General features: G+C 42.3%; 1 protein-coding gene across 1 annotated transcript in view; it reads left to right on the forward strand.

The window, feature by feature from the left end:
• The first annotated feature begins 261 nt into the window (after positions 1–261).
• rnf152 (ring finger protein 152) overlaps positions 262–21839 on the forward strand; it is a 65950-nt gene continuing 44372 nt past the window's right edge. The window contains exon 1 of the mRNA XM_012882583.3: positions 262–598. The gene's annotated coding sequence lies outside the window, so the exon portion shown is untranslated. The remainder of the gene's footprint in view (positions 599–21839) is intronic.

A 21839-nucleotide genomic window follows, 5' to 3' on the forward strand; every position in this document is an offset into this window, starting at 1 on the left:
TATTAGAGAAGTGGGAGGCTGATAGACCATTTACTTATATCTACACTTTTTGAATATATTCTAATTTATTTGAATGCATTTAAATCAGTGAAAGTGGGTCAACCATCATTTTAGTGGAGGGGCATAAAGTCGCTCCTTTCAGATGTAAACATTAAAATGAGCCGTCAGGGGGAAATAAAAGCCACTTTTAAGCATGCAGTACCACAACGCCCCATCAGGATGCACATCCCCCCCCCCCCCCCCCCCCTCTCCTCCCAGCAGAACCACCGCACCACAGCCAGCCTGCCAGCCTCCGGAGCGCACCGGTGGAGCAGGAGTCCAGGCTGCCCGCTGGAGCTGCCCACAGCTCCGCCTGCTTCCTGTCTCCCTCCGCAGCCCCGTTGGAACGCCTTTAAAGCCGGCAGTAGCGTGAAGGGGGGGGGGGAGTGGGAAGGTGTGGGAGGGCTTTCTCCCGTGTTGTTGTGCGTGTTTCTCCACACCTCTCTCCCCTGATGGGCGGAAGGCGCCGCTGAGGAGACACGCCGCCCCACCGAACGCGCACCAACACTTCCCCGCCGCGCAGCACCGACACACGGCCGGACAGCGGGACCGGAGGACGGTGAGTGCCGACTCTGCTCGGATGTGTCCGCGTAATGATCTGTGTGCCACACCACATGGTTGAGTCTGCTGTGCTGGCTGCTCATTGTTTTTAATGCGTTAAAACGTGAGAGCAGCATTTCTCTGCACACTTCTGCGTTACCGAGGCGCAGCGCGCGGTTCTAACTTCATTCCGGGTCCAGATCTGATGCACGCGGAAGGCTCCTGTGCGGTTCTGATGAGTAGGGCTGCATCTCTTTGTTCCTCTGTCACGTGGACTGCTGTTTTCACTCTCTTCCTGCTCCTTTTTGACCAGGTTTTCACCTTGATTGTTGGCTCTGATAAGCCTCCGTCAGATAAGGTCTGCGCTCTCTTGCCCCTCCGCTCCGCCGCCTTCTTCCCCTTCTGTCTGTAACAATCCGCTCCTTCAGTGTAAAATTGATTTTCAGCCACCCCTGGACTGGAAGTGGATATGCCATTGGAGAATAAGTGGCTTTCTTCTCTGTTTTGGAGATAAGCGCTGAAGTTGGTGCCACAGGCGCTGTGGTGGGATGCATATCTAAGGAGATAGAATAATATTTAAGGTGGAAACAGTTGGTTTCTGGTTCTTCCTCCTGTCTGTTATCCTTTAGAACCCCCCCTCCAGCTGAAGAGCTGCCACACTCCATCCAATATTTAAGACACTTTACTTGAGTCAGAGTAATCGGCTGCATGATTACTGTGTTCTGAATGAGAGCTTGGGACCATGTCAGTCTCTGTTCTACAAGAGGTGAACCTTTTTTTTTTTCTGCTTGCTGAGCACTTCTCCTCTCGCCCTGTGTGTGAAATGATTCCCTGGATCTTCTTGGTGTCCCTCTGAGGAGATGGCAGTCAGCGGGGGGGGGGGGGCTCTTTGTCCCCTGTGTCACATGGAGTAATGGTGTTGTGTTGTTGGGATGTGAAGGATCGCGGTCACACTCTGGTCAACCCGGGCTGCTGGCACAAATTCAGCGTCTGCTTCTCCCCAGATATCTGTCCATCTCTCAGACCTCAGCTACAGTAAGCGGTGGTGGGGAGGCTATTCTCGCTATTTTAGCTTTCATTTTCTATTTCTTTTCATGCTACAAACACACACAATCAGTCAATCTTTGCACATGAGCGCACCTGAAACATTTGGAACAATGTTCTGCCAAATAGCTCAAACTCTTAATCCGGTTAGATGGAGATCAACATCAATTTTAAAATGTTTACGCAGCTTCTCTGTTGGATTTAAGACTTTGACTAGACCATTCCAGCACATGAATGTGCTTTGATCTAAACCAGGGAACATTTCAGAAGTTCAGAGCTACTTTATTGCTACTGCGTCATACAAAGGGCTGCCTGCACTGAGCTTTTGAACTAGAAGAGTCAGAGCTCACCTTAACTTTATGTAATATAAACTTGTGTTTAATGCATTTATCGTTTTAAAGCCATGTAAATACAATTTATGATTAAAAAGGAAGAGCAACTAAATAAAATAACATTTTAGATGCAGCTTACTGCAGGCTTGTGCTATTTTTTGAACAGGCTTTGGTCCTGGGGGGCTGGTGACCCTGTTGGTGTCCCCTTACCTAAACCGTCCTCTGTAGCTCTGGGTGAATGTTTAGGCAGGTTACCCAGCTGGAAGGTGAACCTCCGTCCTGGTCTCAGGTTCTCTGCAGCCTCTAACAGGTGTTCTTCAAGGAAAGTCATGTAGCTCAGCATGATGCTGCCACCGCCGTGCCTCCCTGTGGGGATGCTGTGCTCAGGGTGAGAGGCAGTATTAGGTCTGCATGTAGGCCAGAGCACCGTCTTCTACGTGGCTAATGGTAAACCTTTAAACAGTTTCCATTATTAAAAACGTTTTAACGTACGTTGTTCATACCTGTCATGTTGACAGATTCTTCCACCTGAGCTGTGGATCTCTGCAGCTCCTCCATGGTCACCACTGGCCTCTCTGAGTAACGCTCTCCTTGCCCAGCCTGTAAGTTTAGGTGGACGGCCATGGATTTCTATTTTTTTTTATTTTATTTTTATTAACAAGGATGTTTTAGAACCTAGCCCAGCTTTAAAACTTCTCCAGAACCTCCTCCCTGACATGTCTGCTGGGTTCCTTAGTTTTCGTGATGCTGGTTGTTCTCTAACAAACGTCTGAGCACTTCACAAAAACATCTGGATTTATACTGAGATTAAATTAAATGCAGGTGGACTTTTAGGCCACTTTAATAGTGGCCCTGGGTAGCGGAGTAGATTCTTACACTTTTGTTTGTAGCAAACGGTGAAAATAGGATAAAGTGCAAAATGTGCAAAACTCTAAGGGGTATGAATACTATTGCTCTATGCTATGATTGGTTTGGCATTAATGCACATAATGGATGGTTTTAGCTCTAACGGCAGGCATACATTGGCTGTTTTGAGGCTTAACTCAATGATCTGCAGTCTGGCTCTTTGTTGCGTTGCTGCCGTTTAGACCTGATAGGATCCACTTCACGTGAACTCTGCTGAGGAACACCGTGTGACTGCTTCATCCGGCGGATAACCTGCAGGAGAAATCTGCTTTTTACAGTCAGAGTCTTTGTTTCCAAATTAACTTTTTTTTCATTTGCATCATTATTCTGCAAGGAAACACATCTGGCAATGCAGATGCATGCAGATTTTTTTTTTTTTTTTGCAAACCACATCCAAGCTCCACTTTTTATTTTTATGCTAGTCTCGGAATCGCTCCTGATTATGCAGCTCTATAGGGTTCTGAACCGGTGCGCCCAAACCCTCAGGAGGAATATGTCACTTAATATTGCCCACACTTAAAGGTATTTGCTTTATCCTGCTGCTGCCTGCCTTGTGTGAAGAGCCAGAGGAGATAAAGGCAAACATCGCCTTTAAATTTGTTAAGCAGCCGAGCTGAAGATGTGCTCTCTGCTTTGAAATAAACTCCTAGAGGTTAACCTGTACTGGCATGTTATCGCTTCTGTTTCTGTTTTTTCTGTTGCATATTGAGGAAAATGAAGCCTTACTGTGGCATAAAAAAAAAAAGAAGATATTTTTGTGGCAACTGTTTTTATGCATGTAGAAAAGTGTATTACACTAACGTTTAAGTATTAGATGTAATTATTATTGCACAAATCACCGTATTACTAATTAAATTTTACTTTAAGCCTCAATAAAATCCATTTGAACTTGAAGATTAATGCCCTAAATTATGGAAATCAACTGGCTTATATTGCTATTAATAGTTAAATAGCACAAAGGTTCATGGAGACAGCGTTCATCATTGGAATTCAGCCTCAGGTAGTGTTCTTGAAAAGGGCAAGAAATTAAAAAATAAGCCAAACAAAGCTCTCTGGGTTGTTACTTTTAGGTGAATCTAACTAAAATGAACCATATAGAATAGTGTTTACCATTTTTGTTGTTGTTAAAAGGTGTTATGTTCTTAACGGCGTTCCAGCTGCAGATCAGCAAGCCGGAAGGATTAGTTTTAGAAAATGTATAAAAGCTTTAAGAGAATATTAATGAATACGTATACTAGGCAATATAAGTTTGGTTTGTAAAAAAAAAAATCCCATTAGAAGTTTCTAAAATAGTGTCTGATTTCAACAACCATGCCACGTTTCAAGTCACAAGCCTTCTTCCTCACGTCTAGATTTCTAAATGCTCTGGGTTGGCGTGATGTCATCGGCTTTCCTGCTCTTTGTTTAAAACTAGTGAGCAGGTGTAGCTAATAAAGTGCCTGTTGGATGTGAATCGTTTGATACAAATATCCAACCGTGTGCCTCTGGGAAAATTAGAGCAATGGTTTCAATTCAATTAATTTTATTTATATAGCGCCAATTCATGAAACATGTCATCTCAAGGCACTTTACAAAGTCAAAATCAGTCAGATTATACAGATTGGGTCAGATTATACAGATTGGTCAAAAATGTCCTATATAAGGAAACCAGTTGATTGCATCAAAGTCTCTCCAAGCAGCATTCACTCCTGGGGAAGCGTAGAGCCACAGGGAGAGTCATCTGCATTGTACATGGCTTTGCTGCAATCCCTCATACTGAGCAAGCATGAAGCGACAGTGGGAAGAAAAACCACCCATTAACAGGAAGGAAAACCTCCGGCAGAACCAGGCTCAGTGTGAACGCTCATCTGCCTCGACCGACTGGAGGTTACAGAAGACAGAGCAAAGACACAACAAGAGAGACAAAAAAGCACAGAAGCACACATTGATCCAGTAATCTGTTCTACATTAGATGGTAGTAGCGGGTGATCTGTCTTCCCTGGATGATGTCACAGCTAACAGAACGCCAGACCAGGTGTACCTTCTATGAAGAGAAAAAAGACAGAGAACAAAAAGTTAAAAGCTGAAATGACAGCAGTCATTTCAGTGCAATGCAAAACTGGAGAACAGTAGAAATCAGTAGAGAGAGAGAAATAGACCCTGATGTCCTCCAGCAGCCTAAGCCTATAGTTAGAGTGGCTCGCCCTGCTAAGCCACTCTAACTATAAGCTTTTTCACAAAGGAAAGTTAAAAGATTAGTCTTAAAAGTAGACAGCTCCAGTCTTCCACAGATGCTGTCCTGCAGCTCTAGGCTGCATTCCTCTTCCAACAAACTTCCTCAGCATCGCTTCACGGTCTGCAGTAACGAGCCGTTTCTTTCATTTAGGTGTGTTGGAACAGCAACGCATCTAAATGTTGCCAGAAAGTCGTTCTTGGTGACGAGTTGGAGAACCCTTGATCTAGAGAGACCCGTATTGTTTTTGGACTGTGGGAGGAAGCCAGAGCATCCACGTACACTGTGGGTCTGACCTGCAAACTCAAGGCCGGGATTCAAACCTGTGATCTTCTTGCAGCAAGGCATCAGCGTTAACCACTACCAACCGTGCAGCCCCACATCCAAATATAACATGATGATGAATAAATAAGTCTGGACATGTTAGGAATTGGTCTGTAGGTCTATATTCCTACCCTCTGTTTCCTGCGTTAACCTTTCTGGGCCCTTCAGTCGGCTCCTCTGTGCTCTCCATACATCATTTCCTGCTTCATCCTCGCCCTGCTTTGCAGAAGTACGCCTCCTCAGTCTCCTTCATTAATTTCTCCTCTCCCAGGATGCTGGCAGGTCCACTTCCACCTTCCTCTTGTGATTCATTTGCATCTTTGCTCCACACGGCTGCCCAAGTGTTTTTCGGGGAGTCAGGTGGCTAATTGGCTCCCATCTGTTGGGAGAAAACGGCCTTTATGGTTTCTCGGGTGATTTCTGTCAAGAGTTTTAGCATGTTGATTAGTTTGTTTCCTCTCTGCCCAGACTTAAACCCCGTTTCTGCCTGGGGTATTTATCTTTTATTTTTTTTACCGTTTTATTTAAAGTTTTTGACATTTCTTTGCATCTTTAAGTCTTTTGCGCCCTAATCTAAACGGTTGCTTCATGGCTGCTTTGAGCTGGCGGGGACAAAAACCTTCCTTCCTCCTGTGTTTTAATAATTTCACAACCCTTATCTGCAGCAAGACTTTTTTTTTCTCTGCGTAAAGATAAGTTTGAAAGAAGGAAGTTGTTTAGTCTTGCTCAAAGCCAACAGACCAAAACAGGAAGTGGCAGGAAACACCGAGTTGGTATGCGTGCACCAGACAGCAGTCAGAATGATTTCAGAGAAATTCTCACGAGGGAAATTATATGAGAAAGTCAATATTTACAGTGTTGACTCTCTGCATGCTGTGCCTCGCATAACTATTAATGCACGTTGAATTTATTCATGTTTACTCCCATTACAACCACAAACATCTGGGTATTTTATTGCAATTTTATGTGATAGACCCCTCAATGTAGTAGAGTGGGAGGAAAAAGAGTTTGTTGTGGCCCTTTTATCCCTAAATACACTCCAGTGCAACAAACTGCCTTCAGAAGTCCCCTATTGTGTAATTAGAGTTCATCTATAGCCTCTTTTTTCATTGGAGGGACTTACAGCAGTTACCTGGGATTTTGAAAGCCCATCCCCGGTGTTTTGAAACCATTTTACCCAAGTAAGTTCAAAATCCCTGGCCCACACTTTCCCAGATAAAAGGTGCTGGTCTGGGGGTAGGACTTTGAGATTGATCAGATTGTTCAAACAAAAAAAGCAATGGGTCAAGAGAGCGGAATAAACTGTACAGGAGTTCTTCCTCCTGATGTTCTACCTACAGCTTTCTTTAAGAAAGTTTTGCCTGTCATAGCGTCTGATTTGACTCAGATAATAAACATGTCTCTTCTGTCAGGAGTTTTCCCCCAGTCCCTAAAACCAGCAATTATCAAACCACTGCTGAAAAAGAACAATTTAGACAAACTACTACTCCAGAACTACAGGCCCAACTACAGGAAAAAGCTGTATTTCAACAATTAAATACCTTTTTAACAACGACCAGCCGCTTTGACGTTTTCCAGTCTGGTTTCCTTGCACTGCAAAAAGAGAAAGAAAAACAAGTAAAATTGCCTTGAAGTGAGTGTATATGCCCTTGATTTGAGCAGGTAAATAAGATTATTTGCCAATGGAATGAGTATTTTTACCCCTAAAATAAGATTATTAGATATACTGCACTTGAAATGAGATGATGGAAATTAGTTGTTCCAGTTCTAAGTGCAAAAAAATCTTATTCCATTGGCAAATAGTCTTATTTACCTGCTCAAATCAAGGAAAAATACTTTCATTTCAAGAAAAATTTTCTTATTTTTAGTTCTATTTTTGCAGTGTGCTCACCACAGTACAGAGACCGCCCTTATCAAGGTGTTTAATGACATCCATATAAATACAGACTGTGGAAGAACCACCGTGCTGGTACTGTTGGACCTCAGTGCAGCATTTGATACTGTCGATCACTCCATTCTGTTAGAACGTCTGGAGAACTGGGTCGGCCTCTCTGGTACAGCTCTCCACTGGTTTAAAACTACTTAAAGGACAGTAGTTGTGTCAGTAGGTAACTTTACATCCCAGATGACAAAAATCACATGTGGGGTTCCCCAAGGGTCCATCCTGGGTCCCCTCCTCTTCAATATCTACATGCTCCCCCTAGCTCAGATCATAAAAAAACAACTCCACAAAGCTGGTCCTATGGGAAAAGTGGCAAGAAGAAAGGCATCGTTGAAAAAAGCAGGAAGAAATCTCCTTTAAAGTTCCTCAGAAGCCAGGTAGAAACGCAGCAAACATGAGACCAAATTTCTTGTGTTATTACTTGGAGCTGATCAGTGTGTTGGGTTCCGTGTCTCTCCCCTTGCTCTTTGGGAACAGGTCACAGGTTCTCAGTAGGACTGTGATCAGGGGGAGATGGCAGGTCCAGAACTTCAGCATCCTGAACTATGAGCAACTTTATTATTTCACCTTGTGACACGGTGGTCCATTCTGCTGGCAGATCCAGAGATCTTTACCAGATTGTTCCTGGGGTTTTTGGAAGAAGATGCCCTATCATGACTCTTTGAGCCCATTCTTTGTTTAGAGGAGCTCTGAATGGCTCCTGGCCCGGTTTCTCCATCAGAACTCTCCAAACTGATAAAACTCAGGCTACTGCAGGCTGGATGCTCACTGATCAGAACTGCTTTACACAATCCCACTTAAGAAAAAGCACTATACATTGAAGAATACTGGGGAAAAAACAAATAGATAAAGCAAAATATTACATTTCATTATTTGTCTCTGTCATGTGCTTGGATCAGACCCATAATCAGCATTATCTTTATGCTCAAAAACATAAAAACATGGACAAAAAAGATTTTATTTGAGCCCAGAACCAATTTAAACGTCTTTTAGAGAGTTACTGTACTACTGACCTTGTATGGTCCCCTTACAGCCTGGAGCTGGTGGGCAGGCCGACTCAAGCTCAGCGCTGCATTGCTTAGATAAATTAAATTTCCCATATAAAAGAGAAAAGAACAGATAAACAGTAAAAGAGGAGGCTTATAGTGGCAATCACGGGTCGATGACAGAAGGGACTCTCAAAAATTGAGACACTTTCTGGAATTGCACATTACAGTACATGAAAGGCCGTTACCATTTTCAGCCTCTTCATTTCGAGGATTTGTACATCTGAGAGGTAATGCTGCTGTTTCCTGCTCCCCAACACTTCTTTGAGCCCCTCTAATCTTAAATGACCCGCTTGCACGTAGAAAGCCTCATCTATCGAGCCTTAACGACTCTGTTTTTGATGAACGCAGGGAACCTGTGATGAGCAAAATTCCTGAAAAGGATGCAATCTGAATCCATCACCGTCTCTTCCGGTGTTCCCGTTGTTCAGAGCGAGGTGCCTCTGTTGATGATTGATGCTGCTATTTTCCGCTTGCTGGGTGGATTGTAAACAGTGACGAATGGCGAGGGCTAATGCATCGTGTATTGTCAGAGGCAAATCATTTACCTTGCTTTCACAATCCATTACTTGGATGAGAAGAAAGAATTCGGGCATGAAGAGGTATTTCTGGTCCGGTTCTGACGGAATAAAAGCTGCATGGTGTATGCAGGATCTCAGCAGGTCTTTAGACTCTTCTTTAAGGCCACAGATTAAAGCTATAGTTGGAAATCCTGCTCAGAAAAAACTTTTTGTTATACTGGATAAAATGGTCCTTCTATCCTGTAAGTAGCCAATGCATCATGTGTTCAGAAAAAGGAGGTTAAAAAAATCAATCTTAGTGAAAGCTGCAGGGATGTAAAAAATTCTGGCCAATCCCTGCCGTTCGGTCCGAATGGCAAGGATTGCGTATTTCTAGTGTTTATGTATCCGGTTAGCTTAGCAGTTAGCTTAGCAGTTAGCTTAGAAGTTAGCTTCGGTGTTAGTTGTTCAATTGCAGCCTCTATGTTTGAACAAGAAGAAAGAACTGAATACAGTTTTTATCATAAATTACATCTAAAGGTTTTCTTAATCAGCAGTCCTCAATAATCTACTCTGAACTTATAACTGATCTTTCTGTACTTGGACACATTGGAGGGTTTTCACGCATGATTACGGATCAAAGTTTGATACATCTTACGTCACCTAAGTTTAGTTTCTCATAATGGCGGACATAAAAAAACAAAAACACCACTTAGAAGAGATGGTACAGAACCATCGTCCCTTTAGCCTTCTCAGAACGTTAACCTCGTTAACACCGGCGCCGCAATTCTGCCAGAGCTTGAAACTGATGCTGATCCGGTGCGTGCAGAAACCGAGGCGATGGAGGCGCACTTTCTTTTACACTAGCATTACCAGGGTTTTAGACCTCCCCCCTGAAGTCCCGAAAGAGGGTCAAAAGACCCTGAGTCCAAACTGACGACTCTGGTGGCTCAAATTAGCATCCCTTGTTCAATTGTAAATAGGGCCATTGCCTGAGGAATCAGCAAGGGGGGAGGAGAGCCGAACTCACAAAAGCATTCTTCTGTACTGTCAGGCCAGAAGGTACGTATGAATAGTCCATGTTGGGGGTGGGTGCGATCTATGATGGAGGCAGCTCTACAGTAGAAAACTAACTAAATTAGCAACACGGGTTGGCGTTCAAAGTTACTGCAGGGCTATCATTGGATGGGGTTAAATAATAATAATAAAAAAAAGACACATTTTACTGTAGGCAACCCGTGTTTTCCTTACAAGTTTTCCTTGAAAATTAAGGAGCTGTTTGCTGATTTCATACATCAGAACACCCAAGAAAACAACTTTTATTTCATTAGATTATAATTGCACTGCATTTAACAAGGTCCCCTTTTTTTACTCTGACCAGTTTCCCTGTATCTAGTGAATATAGCATCCCCCAAAGAATAAAAGCAATCAACACTATCACTTTACAACTATTACCCTGCAGTGTGGATAAAACTAAATACTATAATAACAAACAACTGTTTGTTATTAGCAAAGTGCAGCATTTTTGGGATACAAAATCTCTAAAACCATCGTGTATGGTTTATTATGTATGTATGTATGTAATCAACTAGCTGCTTGGGAGTCAGGGTAGGAAAAAAAGCCTACTCTGTGCTACCATCACAAACAAGGTAGTTCTGAAAATTATTTTAAAGAAGGAGATGTTTGTCTGAGTGATACCCTGTCAGTTTAGGCTGATGACCATGTCCTGGTCATGTCTAAGTATGCCCCTCTCTTTCCGATTTCAATCGAACAATAACAAGCTTATTGTTTCAATCGAACAGTAAGTTTTGTGTTGACTAGAATTTAGTAATTAAGCAATTTTTTTAAATCTAGGATTGTCAGGCCCTGAATACAAATGCAGTCCACACTTTTTCAGATTTGCCTTTGAAAACCACTTTTTAAACCACAGATCCTTTTCTATTCACATTACAATTATGCACTAATTTGTACGAGTCAATGTCATAAAATACCAATGAAATACACTGATGTTTGTAATCATAATTTAACAAAATGCATAACAGTTCAAGTAGTACGAATACCAAATTGTCCAAATTGCCATTGCCTCTTATACCTTTGTATATTTCTCATGCTGGAATTTCAGTCCTCTTGACTTAGAAACAAATACTTCTGGTCATTGCTCCCAGCTGTACCTGGCAGTTAGTAGGGAGTTAAGCTTCCCCCTTCCTTTGGTGCACCAGTAATGGCCTTATTTACAGAACAAAAGCGCCGGTTCACAACTGCTTATAGGATGCTAATTAAAATCCTTCAGGTCAGTCGACCCGTCTCTGGGCTCCAAAGGTAGAAATGTTAAATGACCCTTCTCTGGTAATTCTAGTGTTTAGCCACTGCAACTTTATCATGCTGATCCTGTCCACTGGAGATAAATTGATGAGTCTGAGCACAGACCGGACAGCTGTCATAATACGGCTGTTAATTTTAAAGCATCGGAGCAAATTTACGAACAAGAGTGAAAGGCTCTTCTCCAACTTTGAATGCAAGCTTGCAAATGGTGAATACAGATCAAGACAGCAGCTGTTTACTCTCCATCCAGCAGGGCTGTGTTTTTGCTTTCACTTCATCAGATCAGGCAAGGAAATGAAAAGAACGCTGGACATCTACTGGCTGGGGCTTTCAATAATCTGGCACAGACCTGCAGGCAGGAGAGCGTTTAAGTAGAGCAGGTCACAGGTGTGAGGCATGAGGCTGATTGCAGAATGACAGAACTGGCTGGTAGATGCTCCAGTTATGTTTTTGGTCATGGTGAGAATTGCTTGAGTATTCTTGAGTTAATCAGCGACTTTGACCCCTTTCTGAAACCTCACATAGAGAAAAGTGGAAATGCAGGTAAAGGGACACCTTCATATTTTCTCCCAAAGGAGTTAGTTTAGCTGTTAGGTGATTGTGTTTAATCTGAAACAGTAAAAATAACAAAAATAATACTGACGGCTGACTCCACCCCAGATGTTGATCAGCTTACATTTGTCCTAAGATATGCGTCACCTTGAAGCACGCCCTCAGGAGCGCTTTCTAAAGTTTCTACCGATTAAAAGCCGTACAAAGGAGGCTTTATGTGAGACAAGTTCCTGCAGGAGACGAAGGTTAACATTGCAAAACTGCAGGGGCCGGTGTCTGGGGGCCAGCATGTCTGGAGCATAGAAAGGATTACAAGCACGTATAGAGGAAATTAATACTCCTGTTTAATGGGTTCCATGTCCCGCATATACCCTGAATTTAATTGGAGTCAATAGTAATAACTGCTGTTTTGATATAAGACATATTCAGCTGACCTGGACGTGGAAGTGATTGTCTGCTCTAAAGATTTCATTCGTGGTAATGGCGTCACACCTCCTCCATTGCTTTTGCAGTTCGTTAGAGAAAAGAGGGCTTAGGCATTCTTCCCAAATGTGGACTTCACCTGACAATCCCTGTCAAAAATGCAAGCGGTGAGCAATCATTCACTAAGCTTAAAATAGTTAGGAATAGAGTCAGATGCATGATGGGACAGGAAATACTCAATCTGTAGTGAGAAAGCTGGACTTCAGCGATCTTATCAAGAACTTTGCTGCCTAAAATCCAGAAAACCAGGCATGTTTTTAAGATTCCTTTAGAGCAAATGCTTTCCCTATGCTCACCCTTTGACTCAATAGTGAAAGGCTTTGGTGTTATTGGTTAGATTATTCATTTTAAACTTATTTGTTTCACTATATTAGTTTATATCCATCCTCTGTCCGATTAGCCGAGAACTGAGAATGGTTTATTTTCTTCCTAATAAGTCGTTAGACTTTATAATAAGACTTTATTTCCCCTTTTAAGGGACTTTTAATGTTAGGCTAGGTTATTTTTGCACATATAAAGATATGGCCCATAATTAGGGCTTTATGATTTTGGCAAAAATCCAAATTGTGATTTATTTTAACCATAATTATGATTTAATTTAGACTTTTCTCATTGACCACAAGCAACAAAAATGTTCTGTAGGTAGGTGTAGATGTTTGTAAAAAAGGACTATTTAAAACAAGAAATGTAACTGTTTTTATTCATCAGAATATTATTATTCAAGAGAACAGATTTTATTTGAGTTGGACATCAGTCCTTGTTGAATATAAAGTGAAACCAACAAACGTAAGTCTATGTATTAAACAGTTTGACCAGAAGTTAATGCTATGATGAGATTCCTGAAAAATTCTGATTAAAAAAGTATTATATAAACTCTAAAACAAGTTATAAAACTATATTATCTTTCTGCTGCAACTCTCTTCCCTTCCATGTGGACAAACCTGCTTTAAACATTTTACCGACACCTAATGGACGTGTCTGATCTATTAATTGTTACATAGGCAATAACTGTTGACCTCTGAGATTTTTAAATTGCGGGGTTTTTTTTTTTTTTTTTGCAATTATATTACAAATGTGATTACTTGTCCAGCCCTACCCATAGTTTAGCTGAAGCCCAGGGTCCTGCATCCTCCTGAATCCGGCTCTGGATCTCTCTGGTTCTTTTCCACTTAGTGGCGACACAGTTTATCCTTTAATTAAAGAAACATACCAAACTGGGACTTTTGCACCCCTATTATGTAGTTATAAAGACCATACAAAGTTATGAAAAACCACTTCTTGGACATTTTTTTTCACCTATTGCTTTTTAAAATGATGAAATTGATTCTTTTCCCCCCCTGCTTGGCCGCATCCTGGGAGGCCAACAGTGCGTCACAAATCATAGAATCACACATTTGCGTCGCCATGGAGTGATTTAATAAGGCATTAATAAACGTGTCCTGAAATGTCTGACTGAGCAGAGGCTGTCAGAGTAACAGTCTAATGATCCGGCTATGATTGACGAGCCGGACCGTTAATGATCGCCTTTAAGGTGTGTGTCGTTAAACACCGGGATCAGGGTGATGATCCATGCCAGCTGGATCCGCCGTAGACGTCTGAGGTGTGAAGCTTGATGGATGTTTGGCGTCGCCGACGGATGACGGCGTGGAGAGGAGCTGTGAAGGTCTACATCATGCAACAATCCTGTGCGAGAGTCATTAATTCAGCAACAAAGCCTGAGTCTTGACCTCTTGATCTTTAATAAACTGCAGTTTAAGGCTCATCATGCGATGGATTTACGCACCACTCGGCTTAGCTGTCACCGAAGGCCATCAGGTAGGGCGTATAGATTGCAGTCGGACAAATCGTAGCCATCTGTTCTGCGCTTTAAATGAAAGTTCATCTTAGCAGAGGCGTCGGCTTGGACGCCTGACCCACTTGTGTTTTATTCCAACATCTGGAGCTGTCTGCCTCGCTTCGCCATCTCACAAATGCCTTCATTATTTATAACGGTATCTCACAGTCGGCTACAGCTGCTATTTATGAAATCACCAGGAGAAAAATGGCTGCCGCAGCGCCGAAGAAATGTGGTTTATTCTCCGTCGGAGGGGGGATTCAGGTGGACCAACAGCAAAGGGACAGACAAATGGAAGCATGCAGACTCACACACAAAGGTAGAATATATAAAAAACCAAAACTGAGAGTAAGAGACGTACAGTAAGGACAGTAAATAATGTAGAGCTATTAAAAATGGCATGCTCAGGTTAAAGAGATGCACAGTAATTTGGTTTAAAAAACACTATAACAAGTACATGCATATTTATGCATCGAAAACAGACGTTTTACAACAGACTGGGGAAAAAATTACTTAAAAAAAAGCAAACAAACAGGAGAGATGATAAACATGTATAGAGTTTGTTGGGTGCCGTTATGGTTCTGAAGTTTTAAGGCAAGGCAAGGCAAGGCAAATTTATTTATATAGCACAATTCAGTACAGAGACAATGCAAAGTGCTTTACATGATTAAAATATAGGAAAATAAAACAGAATAAAAGCAAGTAAGGATAGTGTAGAAACAAAAAAGAACATTTGAAAACAGTAAAACATTTTAACTTGAACATTCAAAGGCAATTCTAAACAAATGTGTTTTTAATCTCGATTTAAAGGAACTCAGGCTTTCCGCACTTTTACAGTTTTCTGGAAGTTTGTTCCAGATAAGTGGAGCATAGGAACTAAATGCTGCTTCTCCGTGTTTAAGGAGGAAATACACCGGGCGTGTTGTGGCGCATAAGAGCAGCAAAGTATTATACGCACGTCATACGCTGTGGTTGTTTTTTCTTTTTAATCAGTTAATAAATGTACACTAGAAGCGTAAATATGTACGTACAACGCGCGTATTTATGCTGAGCGACACCTAAATTAGATCGAAGCTTAAATTTCAGACGCATATACACTCCTGTTTGGTAGGGAATAAATGGGAAAACAACATGATTGTCAAAGTTCGTGTCCAAAAGTATCCCAGAAGTCGAGTCTCAGTTCGGGCACAAGGTGGTATAAGTCACCTTGTTGACGCTGCAGATTGATGGGATGCATCCATTTTTACTGACCTGTCTGCCTTTCCTCTCTCAACAGATCATCAACTAGAGCAGGAGTGTCAAACTTATTTCTACATTGGCCCACTTTTGCATCATGAAGTCATTAAAAGGTCCGGTGGGACGTGTATAGATGATACCTTTTGATTTCATAATCTCATTTCAGTTCACATATGTATATTAAAATGCACAGTAACATAAAAGTAGCACCCTTAGGCTCAGTTTACACAGTTTATCTGCAAAATAAGTTGATATTGGGGTGAGTTACACTTTAAACTCATCGTTCTGCATCACATTTAACTCTTTCTGGACATTTATGGGTTGTTTTAACGTGTTGTAGGAAAACTGACCTCTAGTGGCAGGATGCTGTTACTACACAGTTACAAAAAATCAACATTCGCTACAGGAGGCACAGTTTTTGCTACTTTATAGACTTTAAAAGGATAAATGCTTCTACTTTATTACACAATATGCCTTTTTTGGCTCTTGTGGGCTAGAGATATTGCCTTGACGGGCCGGATTCGGCCCGCGGACCTTGAGTTTGAGGAAGGCACCTTCTATTTGGTGCTCATAGGGGTCCGGGCGCCCCAAAGCCACCACCCCACCCTCTCGTTATTTGCATCTATGCTCAAATCCAAACATTTTAGCTGTCTATGTGGAAACATGGTTGCATGAAGAGCCCCGCCTTCTAAAATACACCTGTAGTTTTTACTCTGTAGTTTTTATGTGTTCTTCCAAAACCTTTTGGCGGCCAGCCTGTGAATCCATTACAAAATTGACCCAATTATTTTCAGTAAAAATATGTGACTATAAAGTTTAGACTGGGGAATCCAATCCCTGTAATAACCCCCCTGATAACAATAGCGAATTGGAACAACCCCAACTCTATTATAGCTATACCATCTCATTTCCCCCGTTCAAAACTGCACATCATGCACCTGTAAGGAGAATTTCCATTAAATTAAAAGTCAAACTGGTTGTATCCTAATAATAAGAGTGGGGGAACAAAAATCTTTGGTAAAGTGTATATATATAATTTCTGGACGACCTCAAATGACGCTGGTTTATTCTCAGTGTTACGGAGAGCGGGGACCCAGAGGGGTGTGGTGTCACGGCGGTGAGCCGCAGCAAGCCGGGAGTGAGGATGAGTAATCAGGGAAAGTTTGGACGAAGGGCAAATGAAAGGTAGCTGAGCTGTTTGACTTTTATTTAATTATATATGAGGCACAGCTTAAAGTCTAATTATCTGAGTTAAACTGCTTTAATATAATCCTATATTCTGAGATTTGGCATGTTTTTGTGTTAGTTGTGTGTTTTTTTTTTTTTTTTGGAAATATGATCTTTCATGGCGAATTTTTTATCTTTTAATGTTTTCAGGATTTTATTTCTGTGCACATAGTTTCAATATCTTTTTTTCCGCTCCCAATATATCTATTTTTATTTGCTGAAGATATTACTTTTGGGGATGTTTCTGCTTTTTATTGTTGTTGTTCAGGTTTTTGAAAAATGTGTTGAATAATTTTACCCCCTTTTTGTCTTTGAGGATTGAGTAGTTGTCATTTTATTGTCCCTCATGATTTTTTTTGTATTTATTAAATTTTTTTAAAATGAAGGTGTATGTATTTTTTTTAAAATTGGGATCATTCTAAATGTAGTCTTTGTCTGCACAGTTAGATCTTCTGCCTCAGCGCCGCTGTTCTCTGCCGTCCCGTCTCTTATCTTTTATCTCACCACTTCATATTTGCAGGCGGGTCTTTCTGAGCTCCATCCATTTACGCGATAATAAAGATGTAGTGTCTCTGGATTTACCACCGCTCAGCGCTGCCAGTGATTCTGTCCCCCGCTGCCAGATTTATATACTTGGCATTCGTTCCACAGATCATGGTTGGACATAAAACAAGCCACGGGTAGCGAGAATGTAAGAGCAGAGGGCGTCAAGATGAATAATTTTTATTTCTTACATTTTCATCCAGAACAGAAACGGCTCAGAGACGTTTTAGGAGTCAGACGTGTCACATGTAATTGTCTCTGATGATCTTACGGCAGTTTGTTGCGTGTGTCATAACAGATTTAAAAGCTTTTTTTTTCTAAGCTGATGCTTTGCTTTTATTGAGGTCTAAAGGGCTTCATTGTGGCCATCAGGCAGCAGCGTCTCATTTGGTTCAGCAGGAATCCTTCACTTGTTCTCCCAATGTGTCTTTTTCTGCAGGAACGGGCTCTCAATGACCCCTCCAGCCAGCATACTTGTTTATTTTTGCTGCGCCTGTTTTAAACGTGGCCGTGCTGCTTTCCCTTCTGCTACATTAGGCACCTCGGTGGCCGTGGATTTCCATGGAGGCCGGCGCTGTCTCGCCGAGCACCTTGCCGGTGGGGAGGTCGACAGCAGCGTGTGGCGCGAGTTGACCCCTTTGAGACGCTTTAATTAACCCACACACCAAGAGAAACAATGAGATTAGCTGACATTTGGGTTGGAGAGAAGAAACGTTATACTTTTTTTTTTTTTTTTAAATAGGGATGCACGACATGGAAATTTGGGCCAGTATCCATACCTAAGATTAATATTGTGGCCACTTCTTTACCAATATTATAGATGTGTCCCTCCCTTTAATACCGTATTTTTCAGACTATAAGGCACACTTAAAATCCTTAGATTTTCTCAAAAATTTATGATGCGCCTTATCTATGATCACCATTGTGTTTACTGACTGATTTTATGTGGTACAATGTGCTCAAAAATCTGTTAAAATGTGTAAGTACGACTTTGGTTAGCAATGAAGCCGCTCCGCTCAATGGATATTCGGAGCATTACGGTACACTGTGTCTCTACCTGATAGGACCCCTGAGCTGTCTACAAGCCTGACTGTAATGTCTAAACTAGAAGTGCATTCATGTAAGGCAGCCTGGAGTACGCGCTAGCAACAATAAACCTAGTAAGTTAATTGAATATAAAAGTTACGTTTATTTTGGCCTTATTTTAAAAACAGGACAGTGTAGTCCAGCTAATCTGTCCTCCTGACAGAGACGATAGAGAGCTTTGTACAGGGGAGGGGTGGAGTGACATTACACTCTTGGGACGAATATTTAGTGCGCCCTATGGTCCGAAAAATACGGTACACCGTGAAAGTAATGACCACACTGTGGACATTACTTCTCTGCTTCAGTTGAACACTCCCCAGTCTTGCTCTGCGTCACATGACCAAATAATTACAACATGGCCACCCCCTCTACCTCCGCCTCCCGAAACACAAACAGCAACAAGATGGAAACACATCAGTTGTTGATATCAGCCAAGTTTCATTGTTGGTCAATGTTTTTGTTCAATATCGTATCGATGTCGGTCCATTTTCAGCTGGTTTTATTGTTCTAATATCCATCCATCCATCCATCCATCCATCCATCCATCCATCCATCCTTCCTTCCATCCATCCATCCATCCATCCATCCATCCATCCATCCATCCATCCATCCATCCATCCATCAATCCGTCCATCGGTCCATCGATCCATCCATCCATCCATCCATCCATCCATCCATCCATCCATCCATCGGTCCATCCATCCATCCATCCGTCCGTCCGTCCATCCATCCATCCATCCATCCATCCGTCCATCCATCCATCCATCCGTCCGTCCATCCATCCATCCATCCATCGGTCCATCCATCCATCCATCCATCCATCCATCCATCCATCCATCCATCCATCCATCCATCCATCCATCCTTCCATCGGTCCATCCATCCATCCATCCATCCATCCATCCATCCATCCTTCCATCGGTCCATCCATCCATCCGTCCATCCATCCATCGGTCCATCCATCCATCGGTCCATCCATCCATCCATCCATCCATCCATCGGTCCATCCATCCGTCCATCCATCCATCCATCCATCCGTCCATCCATCCATCCATCCATCGGTCCATCCATCCATCCATCCATCCATCCATCCATCCATCCATCCATCCATCCATCCTTCCATCGGTCCATCCATCCATCCATCCATCCATCCATCCATCCATCCATCCTTCCATCGGTCCATCCATCCATCCATCCATCCATCCATCCATCCATCCATCCTTCCATCGGTCCATCCATCCATCCATCCATCCATCCATCCATCCATCCATCCATCCACTGGCTTATTATCCTGGACCGAAGTACAGAACTATGATTTTTAGTGTGAAGTTACTCCTCCACTCTCATTGAATAAAAAGTAAAGCAAAACATTTTCATTCGTATAAACACATCCGTGCGTTTTAATCCACATGAGTCATAGTTTAGTGTTTATCTTTGGTATTTTATGCTTGGCCCCTCTGCGTTCTTGCATTGCAGCTTTTATCAAAACCCACCGTTTGTTTTGACGGACTTTTCAGCCGTTTGCTGATCTCTAATGAATCCGCGTGGAGCGTAATCCTCAAATCTGCATTTGAAGCACATTTCAAATCCTGAAAAACCCTGCAGCAGCAGCAGCAGCAGCTCTTCAGTTGTTCTTTAGGCCACAGTGACGATGATAATTGTTGCTTTATTGCATCAGAAACGTTTCATTGACGTCTTGTTTCTTTATTATAAACTCGGTCCTGTCAATCTCATTGGGGGGGTTCTTCCACTTCCTCATTTGTCTTTGTCCTAACGGGACAGCGGTGTGTTTTCCTCCTCATGAGCATGTTTCCACACAATTTGAATTAATTGGATTGTAAATTGATCCCACTTTGGAGCTCAGACCCTGGAAGCCGGGGCGTTGCCTGCATACAGCAGTTTAATCTGAATACTAAATGTTATTAAAAGCCTCCACTGCTTCCTCTGTGTAGGGCAGTGTGTACCTGGTAATGAGAAAAGAGCCCCACGGGCCTGTTGCACTCATTGTGCGCCAGCATGGTATAATTCAGTAATTAATTGCCTTAGTGCCTGGATGGCGCTGTAATGGTTTGAGGATAAATAATGTGACCTGCCGGTACCGGTTCTATGTGAAGCTTTCCGAACCAAAAAGGAAAAGAGGAGGGTGGGGGAAAAAAACAAATATTTTTGTAATAAGAGCATAAAAGCTGCAGGCCAGGCTCCTAAAAAGACAAATTCAGTTTGGAATAAACCACTGTCTGAATATGAGCCCAAAGGGTATTTGCATTATTGACCGGTTCTTACTTTTACCTTAAATTTTAACTAAGCTGCCGTTAGCTACAACCATCAGGAGCTTCATCAGGTACACGTGTTGCGCGTCTTGTAAACACACATAACTAATTAGCAAATAAATGGCAGCATGTGAAATTTAAACAACGCGTCAGACTGGGGAAGAAAGACAATTTAAGGGATGTGCCTCTGGGCAAGGCGCCTAACCCCAGGTTCCCTACCGATCGGCGTATTGGTGTATTAATGTTTGCACATTAGTGAGTTCGATTGGGTGAATGTGACTCTAGAGGAAAGTGCTTTTAGTGGTGAGTATGACTAGGAAATGTTAGATAATTTACCATTTAAATGTGGCATGGTTGTCGGTGCGAGATGGTATAGACTTGCTACTTGGATTTTTAGCATCTCTCAGATTTTTACAGAGAATCAGAAAAAAATATAAACATTTCCTGTGAGTGTGGATGAAAGACGCCTTGTTTATGCCTGAGGCTATGGACTGATTCAAGGTGATCAAAAGGCTGCAGAAGACCACACCAGGGTGGGGTGGGGGGTTCAGAGTAGAGCCGCTGCTCCTCCGCATCCCAGCGGTGCCTCCTGGGCCTTTGGGTTTTTTTCCAGGTGCATCCCACTGGGAGGAGACCCAGAACTCACTGGAGAGGCTATAAATCCATCTGCCCTTGGTCATTGTCTTCTGCTTATCTGATCTCAGATAAGCAGAAGACAATGAATGGATGGGTGGAAGATGAAAGCATAGATCCATCCAGGGTTGTGTCAGTGGTTCAGGCCTGTGATTGGGGGGGGGGGTATAGTGGTATGGGGGTATATTTTCTTGGATCTCTTAGTACCATCTGAGTATCTTTTAAACACTAAAGCCTACCTCCTATGAGTATTGTTGCTGACCATGTCCGTCCCTTTATGAACCCAGCGTACCCATCTTCTCATGGCTACTTCAGTATCTGTAATGCAGCAGGTTACAGAGCTCATCATCTCAAACTAGTTTTTTTGAACAAGACATGAGCTCACTTTACTTCAGTGGCTTCCACAGTTACCAGATCTCAACTCAATAGTGATTGACATTGTGATTGTGCAGCTGTACAATCAACACTAACTACGCAACACTGTGATGTTTCTGACCCCCTGTTGAATCTATGCCATGAAGAGATAAAGCATTACTGAAGGCAGAAGGGGTGTTTAACCTGGTACACAGGGTATGTAAGGAAGTGACAACAAAATGTTATTTGTTAGTATTAATATCAGTGGCGGTTCTAGGCCAAATTTACCAGGGGGGCCAAGGTGGGGCCAGTGTTTTTTCACAGGGGTACAAAAAAAAACAAAAAAAAAACAATAAAATGGCAATATTTAACTGTAATAATATTAAGTGAGCCACTTGTGGCTCTGGAACTGCAG

This window comes from Fundulus heteroclitus, chromosome 21, assembly GCF_011125445.2.
Source record: "Fundulus heteroclitus isolate FHET01 chromosome 21, MU-UCD_Fhet_4.1, whole genome shotgun sequence".
Taxonomy (NCBI): domain Eukaryota; kingdom Metazoa; phylum Chordata; class Actinopteri; order Cyprinodontiformes; family Fundulidae; genus Fundulus; species Fundulus heteroclitus.